The following is a 13,545-nucleotide window of genomic DNA, read 5'->3' as shown; positions in this document are numbered from 1 at the left end:
TGTTCTCCCTTCTCTGAAGACGCCAGCTTTTCTGAATCACCTTGTTCCTCGGGGGGATACAGTTGGTGGTTCTGACCGTGGAACGTAGGACCCGGCGCGGGGAAGCCTGAGCTGGTTCTAGTTACTTTGTTTGCAAAGCACTTGTCTTGTCTTTGGAATCTTTGTGTATGTAATCAACGTTGGGAAGAACCAGCGTTTTCTCCTCCAAAACACTGCGAGGGGTAACTTTATACGTAAGAAACAAGTGGGCGTTCACATCCATCTCTTTTCCAACCACTGAGTTTTGGTTGTGTTTCCTTTCTTTAAGTTTGTCTCGTTTTGAACTGATAACCAAGCAACCAACCAAACAAACAAACCATAGCCAATTACACAAAGTATATACTCTAGTCTCAGTCCTGCCATTAATTAGCTATGTTACCTTAAGTCATTTATTTTTTCTAGGTCTCATTTTTCTCATGTGATGTTTTTTCTATGAAAAAGTATAGTTTCTCGAAGTCGCTAATCTCTGTGTCATAGTTCAGCTTGGAGAAAACCTGTTCTTATCCAAACTCCATGACATTGTATTTCCAGCTCCAACTTTGGACTTTGAGTGAGTTGGGGGCAACTTTTTAAGGATATTTTCACACAGCTTTTTTAGTTAGTATCAGTCTAGCTGACTTGTCATACTCAGACTTTCTCCCATATTCTTTTACCAGTGTGTTCCTTAGTCATATATATAAAGGCTGTTGTGGAAAAATGACCTCCTGGGTCAGCTTACTGCATGGTCATCGACACAGGGCAGGGAGTAAGATTCTGTGGATTTTACAGAAGCAGATACAGGTTTCATTATCCATGTCCTCTCCCCTTTCATCTTACAAAAACAGCAGGCTTTTCTTGGAGAACTGCCAGATAATGCCATCCTGCCTCCTCACGGGCCCCGGGGATGAGTCGCCCAGGGACTGAACTCCAGTAAAGCAGGTGATTGGCTCATGGGTAGGCATCTGACCTCGGCTAAGTCTATCAGACTGCTCACCAGGACTTTTCTCTCAGAGCAAAATGGAAGAATTGTCTTTTCTCTCTGGAATTTCTAAGCTGGGGAGATATGACTCTGGGACTCCCAGTGACCATCCAGCACAAGAAGAGACTTTCTGTAAAATAAAGTCTTGCAGAGGTAAGCAGGGCTGAGCGATGGAGAGAGAGCTGGAACCCTGCTAATACTCTGGAACTTCCATATCCAACTGTATCTGAATATGGCTGCATCCCTGAATTTCTAGTACTTGTTTGTTGAGGTGGTTGTTGTTTGGTTTTTGTTTTTAAATTTCCTTTGACTATTTTGAATTTGTTTTCAGCCATGTGCATTTGAAAGCATCATAGCTAAAAGAGCTAATTTCCTACATTAATGTCAGGTTTGCTTCCTTAAGTGAAAAATAATATCCGCTATTTTCTTTAAATAAAATCCTTCTAGCTCAGGTTTGAGATATTCAAAACTCTGCCTCCTACCCCCCTCTTTTCCAACATTTACTATATCACCTTGAAGCATTTATGACCACATCTTTCCCATCTAGACGCAGTTGAGAGAGAGAGCAAAGACTTCTGATATAAACTGCAACCTATACGCCTCCTACCTGGAAGCTTTAGAACATACTTGATTCTTGTCATTAAAGCAAATCTTTTGTTGTTGTCTCCAGGGCACAGAAGCATTTTCATGGCATAATGGAGTACGAAGTACATTAAGCCTAACTCTACTTCTCATCCTCTTTAACTTTAAATAGACAGAAAAGAACAATCTCAAACACATTTTCCCAACAAATAAAATACATATACGATTATGTTTAGAAGACGTTTATGCAACATATAGTTAGACTGATTAATTAATGGACCTTTCGCCAATTGGCACAGTAAATATATATGTTCAATGTGCTCAATTAAAAAGAAGACAGTAACATATTTTTACAGGTTAATTATCTGAGAAGAGTATTGTGCCAGCACACTTGATACTACAGTATTTCATGTTTGACAGGTAATCTTCTTTCAGTTATATTTACTGCTAAATGTTTCTTGGATCAAGCTATTATAAGGTCAAAAGTAAAATGATATGAAATTACAATGATACAGGGACACATATCCCACTTTATGAGAATAGAAGTTCTAATTTCTTTTCAGTACTACTAGTAGTGACCACAATACTAATTTGAGCCCTTACTATGAGCCACTGTGCCCATATACATTTAGTTCTTACAGTAGTTCTGCAAAGGGCATATAATAATCCACACTGTAAAGCTGAAGAAAGTGATTCTCATAGCTGAAAGTCACATAGCTGGTGAGTGGCAGTCTAGATTCAAACTTAGAGTCGTCTGACAATGCCCAGGTTGTTGACCACTATGTACACTGCTCAGTTGTTGCACCAGTAAAGAAGTGCTTGAAATAATTATAGATTTGCCTACCCTGAAACTGCAGTGATTTAAAGACATCAAAGTTGCCAGTTGCTTAACCACATCTACTTACAGTAAGAAATTACATTTTATTTCATTTCTAAAACAAGATTAATTCTGCAGGCCCATCGAAACTTGAGCACACAAATCCTACCTCCAAATGAAAGATGCTTGTTTTCCATTATTCAACACATGGCCCTGTACAGCGGCAATAAATATATAGTAGAATTTTCTTTTTTTTTTTTTTTTAACATCTTTATTTGGGTATAATTGCTTTACAATGGTGTGTTAGTTTCTGCTTTATAACAAAGTGAATCAGTTAGAATTTTCATTCAAATAAGTGAGAAGAGAGGTTTCTTCTTGTCCTGATTCAGTGCCCATCATTATGGATTATGATGGCTCTTCCCAAACTTTACTTCATTCACTCCACTCTTTCTACAAAACTCCAGTAATGGAATCCATCATTCAGATATATGTGCAAAGCGAAAGGACTGTATTAATACAGTTGCTGAAAGTCAAGTTGATAGAGCACAGGAAATACATCCTAATAAATGCAACATTAATGTTTGTGTGGGCCTTGGAGTGAGGGGTAGAAGAATTTTCAGTTTAATGGAATATTTTGCCTCTTGCTGTGAAAGTGCGGCTTAATAGTCTTGTAATTGGTCATTTACAGAATCCTCCATCTCTGGGTTTCATGCTTTCTTTACTCTGCAGCTGTTGATTCCTTCTCTTGTTCTGGATGGAAGAGAACCACTTCAAAGGGCTCAGCCTGCCTTTTTGTGTTATTGTTGAGATGAAGATATTTCCATTTATTAAAGCACACTATTTAAACATTTTTATCATGTTTTAAACTTGACTGTGTTCTGAAGGTATGAGCACAGGCAGACATAATGGGGGATGTTTTCCAGGAGAAAACATACTCTTATCAAAGGAATTATCAGAATTTTCATGTATGGATTGAGAATCAAATTCTGGAGTTAGACCTGAATTTAAATTTATACTCACAACTTATTACCAGTCTCATCTTGATCAAACGGTTACCACACTTCTCATCAATTTCCTTATCTTTGAAAGCGGAATAAGAGAAGTATGCCTGGTGGAGTTACACATCAAGCTCATCTGATAGAATATTCATAAGGATTTTGCAGAAAATATACATGGAAATATTTTAGCACCGAGTTTAGCATGCGATTCGTCTTCAATACATTTAAGAGCTATTATTTTATTATTATTATGCTATCACTAAATATCACTATTACTTAAATGTCATTATTGCTAACATTGCTGTAAAACTACCGGAATAACCCATGATGAATTCCCCTCTTCTGTTTCCTTTGTTTAAATGGAAAATATATATATAAATCTAGACAGAGAACACTTTAGTGATCCTATTCAGTGGAGTGAGAATTTCCATGGCACTGATTAAAACAAATCCTGAATTGCATGGACTTAAGATAGCAGAGAGGGGCTTCCCTGGTGGCGCAGTGGTTGAGAGTTCGTGACCCGATCCGGGAAGATCCCACATGCTGCGGAGCGGCTGGGCCTGTGAGCCATGGCTGCTGAGCCTGCGCGTCTGGAGCCTGTGCTCCGCAACGGGAGAGGCTGCAACAGTGAGAAGCCCGCGTACCGCAAAGAAGAAAAAAAAAAAAAAAAAAGCAGAGAGGCTAAGAGATTTGAAGTTAGACATCCCCAAGTGTGAATTCTACTGTGACCCTCTTCTAGCTCTAGAACCTTGAGGAAGTTACTTAAACTTTCTGAGCTTTACTACTAGTTTCCTCTTCTGTATCTTTTTCAGGACTATTTATCAAGCATCTTCCTGTTCTCTATGGTTGGACGTATCAATGAATAAATCAGACAAGAGCCTTTGCCTGCGTGCTCCTTCTTGCATGCTTTCTCCCTCCTTACACTCTCGTGTGGAAACGGATGTTATAAATAAACTCTATGCTTTGTCACAGGTTGATGGACGCTACGGGAGAAGGAAAAGGATGTGAAGCTCACTGAAGAGGCTTGGGTTGGGAGTGCTGGAGGAGTGTACAGGTAGGTTCTGATTTTAAATAGGGTAGTCAGGGTGGATTTTATAAGTTGACATTTGAGCAAAGACTTGAAGTGAGGGAGTTGTCAGAATGTATGATGGGGAGACCACTCCCTGGGAGCAAGAATAACCAGTCCCAACACTCTAAGGCAGAAATATGCCCGGCAGCTTGGAGGAATATCAAGGAGGCCACCCTGACTGACTTAGTCAGTGGGGAGGAAGAGACAGCAGGAGGGCTGGAGGTCGGATATGTGATGGGATGGATTGGGTAAGTCCTGGGAGGCCATCACATGCATTGTGTCTTTTACTCTAAATGTAGGCAGCCAGGGGCAGGATTTTAGCCGAGGTGTGGCATGAACTGTCTCTTTTTTGAAAAGCATAGCTGTATCTGTGGTCTTGAGGATGTGGGGAGAGAGTGGAGTCAGGGAGAATCTCGGGAGGCGACTACAGGATCCTCGAGGTCTATGTTGTTGGCCTGCACCAGGCTGCTAGCGGCTGGTAATTCTCAGAAGTGGCACATTGGAAAGGTTGTGACAGCATTTCGTGGTAGATTGAATGCAAGAATGGAAAGGAAGAGGGGGTCAAGGGTGAATTCGAGATTTAGGGCCTGGGGAACTGGAAAGGTGTGGTTACTGTCACCTAAGATGGAAAAAGTTTGGGGTAGAGCATGTTTGGGGGATTAAAGACCAGTTTTGGAGGTATAAGATTTGAGATGTTTTCGTGACATCCAAGTAGAGGTGCTGAGTACACAGTTGGATACACAAGTCTGCAGTTCTGAAGAAAGGTCTAAACTAGAGATACACTTTAATACAATGGAGATATTAAGAATAATTACATGGAAGCGCTATTTTAAAGATAAAATGAAGTAATGCAATTAGCACTCTGTCTTCTCAAAACATTTAATAACTGTTAGCTAAAATAATTACCTGAAATGAAAAAATACCTATAGTTTCTTTTGTTGTTTGCAGTAAAAGTGAATAAAATGTCACAATTATTTTAATAGTATTTGTGACATAGTAGTTTTAGTTAAGACACCATGACTACAAACATTTACAATAAACCTTTCAGTCTCCGGCTTTTCACTCTGATAGGGTACTTGGAACCATATTTTGTAAGGTTTAAGTTAGTTGTCATAGGGTACCTCTTTAATTAGAAGTAATTCTGAACTGCCTAGTTCCATGCAGTTTTATATACATATATGTATAATTATTATTTTATGATTTATCAAACTCAGTTGAAAATTTGCATCACTGATATACATTAGAATTTAAGCATTTACCCAGGTACTCAAGGAAAAAAATGTACTTGTCTTGTAATTTCCATAGGGGTACTTGCTTTCACATCTTCCCTTCACTTTGCAATTGCAAACGTGGCAGGGGAAATATTATCTTACTGGTCTTTGAGTTCCCCTTAGCTATCTGCAAGTCCTTAAACAGCCTTTGTGGCTTAACCAAAATTCTCTTCCATCTTCATTCCGCTAACAGATATTGGTCTAAGCATGTACTTATACTAAAAACTGCATGACCACGTTGTCTCTACACATCTATAATTTTATGTTAACACTATCATTATGTAAGCTATACTTTAATTGTAATTAAAACAGATTTTATGTCAACACACATCCATTTCTAGTGTTCATCTGGTGTTCAAGGGGAGAGCAGCATGTCGTAAATTTTATCAAAATATAACATCTGAAGAATAGAACAGAGGGTAATTGTGTAATTCTGTATTCACTCTAATTAAGTTCAGTGGAGTTGGCATAATAGAATTAAGATGAAAGAAAAAGACATCGAGGTACCATGGCTCCCTCTCCTAACACACCCTTTTCATATCCGAGAGCAGAGACTCAGCACCTTTCTGTACAGAAATGGAGACAGGAAGAGGCCAGAGGATGAATGACAGGCACGAATGAGGTGGAACTTTGAAGAGCAACATGGAAATGAAATACTTCTTTTGTATTTGGTAGGTGGGGAAAATGTACCAGCGTGTATGCCTACTGGGACCACGTTTTCCAGACCAGTTAAGCCCAGTGTCCACTGTGCTGTCCCACCTTCCTCGTAAGTAGGAACATACTGTTACTTGAATCTTTGCTTCCTGTTTCTTGATAGCTGGTTGAGAAGATTATCACAGGAACTGCATCTTGTTAGCAAACACACTGTTTTGAAATGATTGACACTCACTGAAGAGTGGCAACTCCAAGCTTGCTCTCTCTTGATCTTGGACTATTTAAGTCTGGAGTGCAGGAGTGGGTTACGGGGAAAGACCATTGGAATTCTTATGTCTTCAGCATAATGGTTATAGCATAATGGTTAGGAGTGTAGGTGCTGGTTCAAATCTCTGCTTTCCACTTGCTAACCATATGAGCTTGGGCAATTTACCTGATTACCTGATCCTCAATACTCCTGCCTATAAAATGATGTTAATAATATTTCATCCCCATAGACTTGTTTTCAATGTTAAAATGAAGTCACTTACACCAAGCACTTAATACAATGCCTAGAGCATAGTAAAGTCTATTATTACTACTACTACTGCTACTAATACTATTATTATTATTACTGTCACGACGCCAGGTGCTAATTTTCCTATGCCTTATTCCATTATCTTCTGCCCTGTCCCCCCATTCTGTCTTGTTTCTGTACAAGGGTAGGTTTGTCACAGAGCATTTTCTTTCCCTAGTGTCTGACTCTTAGTCATCAAGGTGACTGGTCCACGACCTGGCATTCATTGCTGCTCGTTGAAGCAACCCATTTTGAGAAGGGGAGTTGGATATTGATGCCAAGTTGGGTCAAGGAGAGAGAATTTTCTCTCTTCTGCACTCAGAGAGCTAAGTGAAATATTCAGGCCTCAGAAGGAGAATCAGGCAAAGGGCAACATGCTTAATTTCATACCTTAGTGATTAAGAACAAGTCAGACAGGCTGGATTTGAACTCATTTCCGTCATGTACTGACAACGGGATCTTAGGTGCTTTTGTAACCCGTCTGAGGCTCAGTCAACATCTGAAAGAGACGAATAACATTATCAGGACCTGGCATATAGCCTCGTTGTAATAAGTGAGTAAATCCTTTTAAAACGTTCAGCACATTGTTTGGCATATAAACACGTAATAAAATTTAGCTTCTTTGACTACTACCGCTGCTAATATTATTAAGTAGCTGAGCAGATCCGAGGCCCATTTTTTTCTTAGATTGCACATAATCATTTGGACAACCAGCTCACATTGATCAACCGTTGCTTATATATAAACCCCCATGAACCCAAAGGTGCTTTAACTCTCTCCCAGTCAGAGCCTGTTCTGGGGGCAGAAGCAACACCGGCACTACCCCCGTCATCTTTGCCTTTATTGTCACTACACTCGCCTGCCGTACTGAGCACTTTCTGTTTGCCAGGCACCAAATTTAGCCCTGCGTATGCACTATATCATGTAGTTCTCACACTCAGGTGGGAGACATTATCATCATCCCCAATTTTCCGATAAAGACGCCGAGGTGTTGGAAAGGTAAGAAACTTGACCCACAGCAAGAGATGGAGCCGGAGTATTCAAACCCTTCTCTCTGACCTCAAGAACCCTTAAATATTAGCATACTAGTACATCCTGGTAAGAAAATCTGCTTCCAGCCACTCTGGTGAGAGTAGAAATGATTCTCAGTCCCCACATTCCTCTATTGCCCATGCCACCCTAGCCTCAGGACTAGGTGGGAAAGGAAGTGATCTCTTCAAAGAGCAGCCAAAGGGAACCTACTCCCTTCTGCCTTTTCGTAATCAACTAACCAATATTTTATTTCCTTCTTAAGAGTCCCCACGTGTTCCTTTTGGTACTTAGCTTGGCCTTTTAGAATTCTGACATTCTGTACATGACTCATCCACTGTATTTCATGTTACTTTATTGAGGTCAAGTATAGGGTCTTACTCATCCTGAAGTCTAGTTATCCCCTGTCACATCTAACTCTGTTCTTTTCTTCTTGTAGGACATCTGCAGATATTTATTTGAATTTTGTTGAATTGTTCTCATCAACAGTACATTAAAAGTTATACAGAAAGTGCTTTCTTATAAGGAAAACCATCTAAATAGATTTCTAGCTCTTTACTTTTTATAGCACTATTGTAGAGATTATAGATCTCCAGGTAATATTTTTTAGACTGAGTTCTTCATATCATCTTATTTTTACATATAATGATAAATCTGAATTTTCTCTATCAAAGCTCTGAGACTTCACTGGCTTGTAACTTAGCTTGTTGATATGTGTTGTTGACTTTTCCATTTTCAATGATGTTTGATCGTGGTAAGGATGGGGCTGGGTGGGAAGGTACATCTTAGGGCCATCAATTGGTTTTGTAGAGAACTAACAGAAAGATCTAAAGTCTCATCATATTTCTGCAGAACTCATGAATCATTTTATTATAATTCCATTCATTCAGGGAGTATAAAACCATTTTCAAATTGTTATTCCTAATTTGTTCATCTTCTCTTCCTTAGTCTTAGTGAGAAGAGAGCAGGCTGAATGGAAGACAGTCATTATGACCACTGGGGCCACTAAGGTAGGCCTCAGTCCCAGAGTTTTGTTTTCATCTCTCCGCTATTAATATTGGCTAATGTCTTGAGTGCTTACTTGGTGCAAATTACTTAGCCGACCATGGCAAATGGGTTGTGTCATTTCATCCCCTGATAGTCATACAATTAATGTATGTATTATTATGATATCCCATAATGCATACATGGAACAGAGCCTCAGAAGTAGTTATTTGCTCACCAAAATATGGTAGATGTGGAATTTGGACTGAGGTCTGATAGACTCCTAAATCACTCCTAGTGATTTTTACCACTGAATTAAAGTTGTATACCTCTGGAGAGTAGACAGTTTCTAAAATTTCCTCAGCTCTAATGTTTTATAATTAAATTTTTGTCTGATGGCAAGCTTAACAGTTAAGATGGGTAGGAAGGAATGCCAGCCTGTTGAATGGAATTTCCCTGAAATGAGCCAGTTCACTGATTCATTCACTCAGCATGTATTGAATGTTTGCTCTGTGCAAAGGCATTTTAGGCATCACAGTGGAGTGAGCGCCCCTTCCATAGACTCTCCTGCAGCACTCAGAGAAGTCTTGGACTGGTTTGCCTGTTATGGAATGGGGCTTGGTGATAGAAGCCTGGTTTGTCCTCCACTGATAAAACTAAGACATACTCATTTGAGTTTAGAGGCATCTTGAAGCCGTGGGATAGTAACACATATGAATCTTACCATTTTTGCCTGGGATTAATGATATAAAGGTTTTGGATTTGGGTATGGAAAATGGGTGTTGGTTCTACATATATATGGACATCACGTGTCATCAGCCTGCAGCTACCTGCCATTCCTCACTACTTCTTTTCACAAATCAAAGAAGTACCTTCTTATCTCTCCTGTGGATAAGCTCTTGACAGTGGCACTAGGGCCTCCCTCAATAAGTACATCATTGGCTAAACCAGTGGTTTCTCAGATATGCTCATTGAACAACCCTTAAGGTGGATTGACATTCCACTGCCGAGAATAGAATATGGTGTTCTTTAGAAATCGGGGGGAAAAAATAGGCCACCAGATGTACTTTCTTTAATTTAAATTGTTTATATATATGAACAATTATTATATATGTGTATGTATACTTGTTCATATATATGAATGATTTAAAATTGAAGAGATAGATATATACACACACACATATATATATGTATATTTAAATTTTGGCTTCTGTTAGCAAGTAGTAAATTAAATTATTAGCAGATCCATACTGCAGGGAAATAACCAATCAGATTTCATTCAATAGCTTGCTTTTTTGTAGATTTATGGTTGTGATTTTATATCTGCAGGTATGTTTGCTGAAGAAAATATTTCTGCCACTTTACACAAAATTAAATTCATTTAATACCAATGCGGCATGTCTCAACTGTCTTAATACAGTTTTAATCTTGAATCGCATCAGAAGTATGAAATTAGAAACATACCCCAAAATCATTTGAAGATATAATTACTTTCATTTCCCTTATACTTTTGAGACTTTTGAAAAATAAGTTTTTAGTTGTACTTATCTGTTTCTGTCTCTCTACGGATAGGAAACACTGAAACACAATTCTTTTTAAAAGTCAGTATTAAAAATATATTGTCCAAGATGATCAAAACTAAGGAAGTGGCAAAGAAATTCAAAAATTTAAACTTTCAAAGGGTGCTTTTTTTGTGAATGTGTAGTACTTGTTCTTCTGAAGGAATTAATCTTTTTAAAAATTTAATTAACTTATTTTTTATTGAAGTATACTTGGTTTACAGCGTTGTGTTAATTACTGCTGTACAGCAAAGTGACTCTGTTATACATATGTATATACATTCTTTTTCATATTCTTTTCCATTATGGTTTATCACAGGATATTGAATATAGTTCCCTGTGCTATATAGTAGGACCTTGTTGTTTAGCCAATCTATATATACCAGTTTGCATCTGCTAATCCCAAACTCCCAGTTTATCCCTTTCCCACCTGCTTCCCCCTTGGCAGCCACCAGTCTATTCTCTATGTCTCTGATTCTGTTTCTGTTTCATAGATAGGTTCATTTGTGTCATATTTTAGATCCCACATATAAGAGGTATCATGGTATCTGTCTTTCTCTTTCTGACTTACTTTGCTTAGTATGATAATCTCTAGTTGCATCCATGTTGCTGCTGCAAATGGCATTATTTCATTCTTTTTTTTAATGGCTGAGTAGTATTTCATTGTATATATGTACCACATCGTCTTTATCCATTCATCTGTTGATGGACATTTAGGCTGTTTCCATGTCTTGGCTATTGTGAATATTGCTGCTGTGAAGATCAGGGTGAATGTGTCTTTTTGAATTATAGTTTGGTCTGGATATACGCCCAGGAGTGGGATTGCTGGATCATATAGTAGGTCTATTTTTAGTTTTCTGAGGAACCTCCATACTGTTTTCCACAGTGGCTGCACCAACTTACATTCCCACCAACAGTGTTGTAGGAGGATTCCCTTTTCTCCACACCCTCTCCAGCATATGTTATTTGTAGACTTTTTAATGATGGCCATTCTGACTTGTGTGAGGTGGTACCTCATGGTAGTTTTGATTTGCATTTCTTTAATAATTGGCAGTGTTGAGCATCTTTTCATGTGCCTATTGGCCATCTGTATTTCTTCTTTGGAGAAATGTCTCTTTAAGTCTTCTGCCTATTTTTTTGATTGGGTTGTTTGCTTTTATTGTCATCAAGTTGTATGAGCTGTTTGTATATTTTGGAAATTAAGCCCTTGCTGGTCGCATCATTTGCAAATATTTTCTCCCATTCTGTAGGTTGTCTTTTCATTTTGTTTATGGTTTCCTTTGCTGTGCAAAAGCGTGTAAGTTTGATTCGGTCCCCTTTGTTTATTTTCATTTTTATTTCTATTGTCTTGGGAGACTGACCTAAGAAAACATTGGTATGATTTATGTCAGAGAATATTTTGCCTGTGTTCTCTTCTAGAAGTTTTATGGTGTCATGTCTTATGTTTAAGTCTTTAAGACATTTTGAGTTTATTTTCGTGTATGGTGAAAGGATGTGTTCTAACTTCACTGGTTTATATAAGGCTGTCCAACTTTACCAACACCACTTGCGGAAGAGACTGTCTCTTTCCCATTATATATTCTTGCCTCCTTTGTCAAAGATTAATTGTCAAAGATTAACTGAGATGTGTGGGTTTATTTCTGGGCTCTGTATTCTGTTCCATTGATCCATATGTCTGTTTTTGTGCCAATACCACGCTGTTTTGATTACTGTGACTTTGGAGTACTGTCTGAGTCTGGGGTGGCTATGCTGCCAACGTTGTTCTTTTTCTTCAGGATTGCTTTGGCAATTCTGGGTCTTTTATGGTTCTGTATGAATTTTAGGATTTTGTTCTAATTGCGTGAAAAATGTCATGGATAATTTGATAGGGATCGCATTAAATCTGTAGATTGCTTTGGGTAGTATGAGCATTTTAACAATGTTAATTCCTCCAATCCAAGAACATGAGATGTCTTTCCATTTCTTTGAATCATCTTCACTTTCCTTTATTAATGTCTTACAGTTCTCCGCGTATAAGTCTTTTGCCTTCTTGGTGAGGTTTATTCCTAAGTATTTTATTTTGAGGGTTGTGATTTTAAAAGGCATTGTTTTTTTACATTCCCTTTCCGATATTTCATTGTTGGTATAAAGAAATGCAACCAATTTCTGTATGTTAATCTTGTATTCTGCTACCTTGCTGAATTCGTTTATCAGTTGTAGTAGTTTTCATGTAGAGTCTTTAGGGTTTTCTCTGTATAGTATCATATCATCTGCATCTAATGACAATTTTACCTCTTCCTGAAGGAATTAATCTTGAAGTTCTACTAAGACTTCTGGAATACCTGTTTTAATGAGCCACTACTTCCTGCCTGAGATTGCACTATGCACCAGAGATTCTAGAATTAGCATAATAAAACTAATAATGCAAACAACAGCAACAAATCTTCACAAACCTTCCTTGCAAGGAAGTAAAGTCCACTGGAAAAACAGACAAGTGAAACACACATTCAAAATGGCAGTGATTCTCAAACATTTATGTGCTGAAAAATCATGACAAGCATGATAACCAGGGCAATTACTAGACCCCTTCTCCAGCTGGACAGGTGTAAGGTCCTGTAACTCTATTTTTGGTGAATGCCTCCAGGAGAGTGTGAGCCAGATGTTCTCAGTTGTCGTCAACCTTTAGTGTGCATCAGATTTGCCTGAGAATATTGTTAAAACACAGATTGCTGGGCTCCAGTGCCAGAGTTCTAACCAGTTCCCAGGTGTGGCTGATATTGCTGGCCCAGGGACCACATTTTGAGAACCACCTTTCAAAACTCTGCAGTATGCGGTTGTGTGTGTTGTGAATGAGACGGGCCCAGAGAACCAAAGGAGGGCAAAGGGACTCTGCCCTAAATTAGCCAAAGGTAACAATAGCAGCTAGAATTGATTGACCCAAGAAAAAATTATAAGAACTTTACCTACATTTGCTCATTTAATCCTTTCAGTAAGGTACGTAGGTGCTACTTAGTGTTCCTCTTTTACAGGGGTGTCCAGAGAAGGCAACT

General features: G+C 38.5%; 1 protein-coding gene across 1 annotated transcript in view; it reads left to right on the top strand.

The window, feature by feature from the left end:
• The first annotated feature begins 8,744 nt into the window (after positions 1-8,744).
• The window catches only part of LOC309960020 (uncharacterized protein), a 345,721-nt gene continuing 340,920 nt past the window's right edge, over positions 8,745-13,545 (top strand). The window contains exon 1 of the mRNA XM_082836572.1: positions 8,745-8,983. The gene's annotated coding sequence lies outside the window, so the exon portion shown is untranslated. The remainder of the gene's footprint in view (positions 8,984-13,545) is intronic.

The sequence above is a fragment of the Leucopleurus acutus genome, assembly GCF_964270905.1.
Source record: "Leucopleurus acutus genome assembly, chromosome: 3".
In the NCBI taxonomy this organism is placed as follows: domain Eukaryota; kingdom Metazoa; phylum Chordata; class Mammalia; order Artiodactyla; family Delphinidae; genus Leucopleurus; species Leucopleurus acutus.
This window is presented reverse-complemented; position numbering and strand designations above follow the sequence as displayed.